We start from the raw sequence: 3,799 nt of genomic DNA on the forward strand, positions 1-3,799 counted from the left end.
AAAAAAGCAAAAGATGAATGCTTACGAATATACAAATTAAAATTGTAATCTTTAGTTTCTTTTCTTTTTTTCTCTTTTTTTTTTTGCAATTTGTAAATTGGATATATTTTTTAGGTTAAGATTTAAGATTTTTTTTTTAAGTTAAGATTAGTTATTTGAAATAAAATTGATTTAAGAATTCCAAATGTTTCAGATATGTATTTTGAAGGTGTAATAATTACCGCTAAATCTTTGAAAAAAAAGATGAAAAGTAAATTGGCTATATGGAAATCAAAAATTAAGTACATTAGAGGGATTATTCAAAGAAACTTTTTTCGAGGAGAGATCATGTAAATCTTTCTATATTAAATTAATCGATTAATTAATAAGTTAATTTATCAATAATTATTATTAATATATTTATTCGATTTTAATTTCAGTGTATTCCATCAATTTCCTCAAAGTTATTTCATATCCTTTTGATCTTTCCTTTCATTCATTTATCCATTCACATCGTACCAATCTTAACCTTTTAATCCTTCCACTCTCTAACCGCCTGACCTTTAACCCCCAATCATCCAATCTTCCTAGATGATTGTCATTTGTCTCGCTTTGATCATACAATCATCATCAATCCTTTTTTTTTCCTTTCCCCTGTGGTACCATCCTGTGGTACTTGGTACATCCAAGTACTACTAATCTCTCTCCCCCTCTTCCCTCAATAAAAAAAAAAAAGGAATTAATGAGGAAGATATATAGTGCAAGAAATTAAATTATCAATTACTGCTTGTTATTTATTCCATCAAAATATCTCACTACTATTACTTATTAATTCGATTACAAATTTCGAGTGAATATATAAAAGTATGTTCGAATTTGATTACGAATTTGGAATAATTTTGTTTTTAGATTTTAAATCCACATATAACTACTATAAAATATTTTAATATCATAGATATATCGATACAATTGATGCTACAAATAAATATCGATGATATCAAAAAAATACGGAAAGTTTTATGTCGATTGTTTTTTTTTTTCTCAATAATCTTTAATGATATCTGGGAATAAGCGGGGGAAGAGGAGATGAGATGGGAATGGGCGGGGGAAGAGAAGGTGAGGTGGGAATAAGCGGGGGAAGAGAAGGTGACGTGGGGATGAGCGGGCGAAGAGGAGATGAGATAGGAATGGCGGAAATTCATGATAGATTATAAAATTTCATTGAATTGAAATAGAAATATGGGTGGGTGTAAATTAAAAAACATGAAAAAGATTTCATCTTTTCTTTATTTGATCTATTTTGGATATCACACAACAAACATTCTATTAAATTGAGATTAATCTATTTTGATTAATACTTTATGGAATATAATTTGTTTATAGCTATAAATGATAATATTCATAACAATGATGATGATAATAATGATAATAAAAGTGATAATAATAGTAGTGATGATAATAATGATAATGATGACAGCAGTAATTATAATTAAAAGATAGTATCTTGATAATAATGAAAACAACTAATCTTTGCTCCTTAATTAATTACTTTTATTCATTTTATCACGAGCTATCACTTTCTTTTTTCTTTATTTCATTCATTTATTTTCATTATATCAGTTTAATTACCAAAGTTTGAGACATTACCATCCAAGGGTTACTTGAGTACATCGGAATAACAGGAAGTACCAATAATGACAAGGTGTCAACCATGTAAATGGATGTCAACCATGTTGATGAATAAAGGATGATGACTGTCGAAGTCTTCTTATATGATATTTCTTTCAAGAAATTGCGCAAATTGTAAAGGAGAAATCTCTTAATTCCTTCTAAAATATCGAAGAAGGATATATTAAGATTTTGGATGTATTGATTTGAATATTCTGTTGAGCTTAAGCTGAAAGTATTGTCAATGCAAATTGAATGTTAATCAATTCCAGAGGAATGTTATCAGTTGATTACTGATGTTCCTCTATGCTTATTATTATCAATTAAAAGATTGGGATATTTCGATGATTTGCAAGTTGTTAAATCAAATATTTACATTTTTCAATTCATTACAACATTTTCATCTAAGAATATCTCTTTTAACAAATATGATTTTTTCTTTTTTTTTAATGAAATTATTTTTCCAATAATTTTTTGAAATATTTTTATTTTGTTTCATTCTTTTTTCTAATTAAATGATTAATTTTTTTAAAATTCCGTTTTCTATCATTTTCATTTAAGCATTTATTAGACGCTATTAGTCCATCAATTAATTCATTTTTCATTTCTTTTTTTTTACTTTTACATTTAATACATTATTAATTTCAATTCGGTCATTACTTTTTGCTTTTTTTTTTCGCTTTAACTCATTGATAATTGATTTTATTATCACTGTTAAGCTCTTTACTTTATTTCTTGTTTTTTTTTTTTTGTAAACTATTTCTTTTATATGAAATAAACTTAATAGATTAATCACTTCATGTATATTAGTAAATGAATATAATAAGTATGCAAAAAGTTTACTCTTGAGTTGAAAAGTTTGTTGAAAAGTCTTATCGTCTTTAGTGGCATTACAAGCTTGCTTATGATTCATCTCCTTTTAAATGAATTCAATTTTTGTGAAATTTTTGTAACAACTTTTGATTGCTATGCAATGTAAAAACAAAAAAAAAAATGCCATTTCATCATCTTATTTTGCATCGTTTGAAAAAAAAAAAAAATGTTTTAATGGACTATTAAGCATAATATCGAATTATTAAATATGATATCAAGTATTTGAGTATAATATCGATCAAATACAATATCAAGTACATGAGCATGATACCCAGGTATTAAGTATATCAGGTATTTAAGTACGATGTCAAAGTACTGACATCGAGTATTGAAGGACGATATTAAAATATTAAGTACGATCAAGTATCGAGTACAGTATCAAAGTATTACGTACGATAACAAGTATTCAAGTACACTATCGAAGTATTAACTAGTAGGATTAAATATCAAATATCAGGTGTAATATTGTACATAAGGTATGTAATATCAGCATATTGTACAGTTAGAAAAAGTTGACATTTCTTATCAAGTTACATTTTTCCTCTTCCCCGTTTATAATCAAAAAAGAAATTCGAATATTATCATTTTTCACTTAGTTATGTCTCTTTTTGTCATATCGGAATAATTCCAGAAGAATTTCACCGGAATACTTCCGGAAGAGTTTCACATTCAATCCAGTTTAATCTTTTCTTTTTTTTCTTTCTTCATTTAATGAATCACTTATAATAGTTACGGTTTTCGGATACAATCAACAAACATAATCATTCAATGATATCAGGTTATCACAATATTGTTGTAACTGATATTTTTCATTTCATATTTTATATATAATTTGATCAATTTTCAAATTATACCATTAAAAATTATGCAATCACATGAAATTTCATCAGATAATGTCATCTCTTTGCTCTTAAATTGTGATAATTATCGATAATGAAATTTTCACTCGTCAACTTCAAAAATTTTGTTTTTAAAGCATTTATTTTTCCTAAAATATGATAATTACCCATCATCACCTGATTACTTCATTCTATTCATCGATTTTACCTATCACTTGATCAATTCATCATCGCACCTGATCAATTCATTAATTCCGATCGAATCGATCCATCAAATTCATCCATTCTTCAATCAATAATCCATTTGATTCATCATTGATCGAATCGATCTATCAAATTCATCCATTCTTCAATCAATAATCCATTTGATTCATCATTGATCGAATCGATCCATCAAATTCATCCATTCTTCAATCAATAATCCATTTGATTCATCATTG

Source organism: Loa loa (genome assembly GCF_000183805.2).
Source record: "Loa loa unplaced genomic scaffold supercont3.79, whole genome shotgun sequence".
NCBI classification, from domain to species: Eukaryota; Metazoa; Nematoda; class Chromadorea; order Rhabditida; family Onchocercidae; genus Loa; species Loa loa.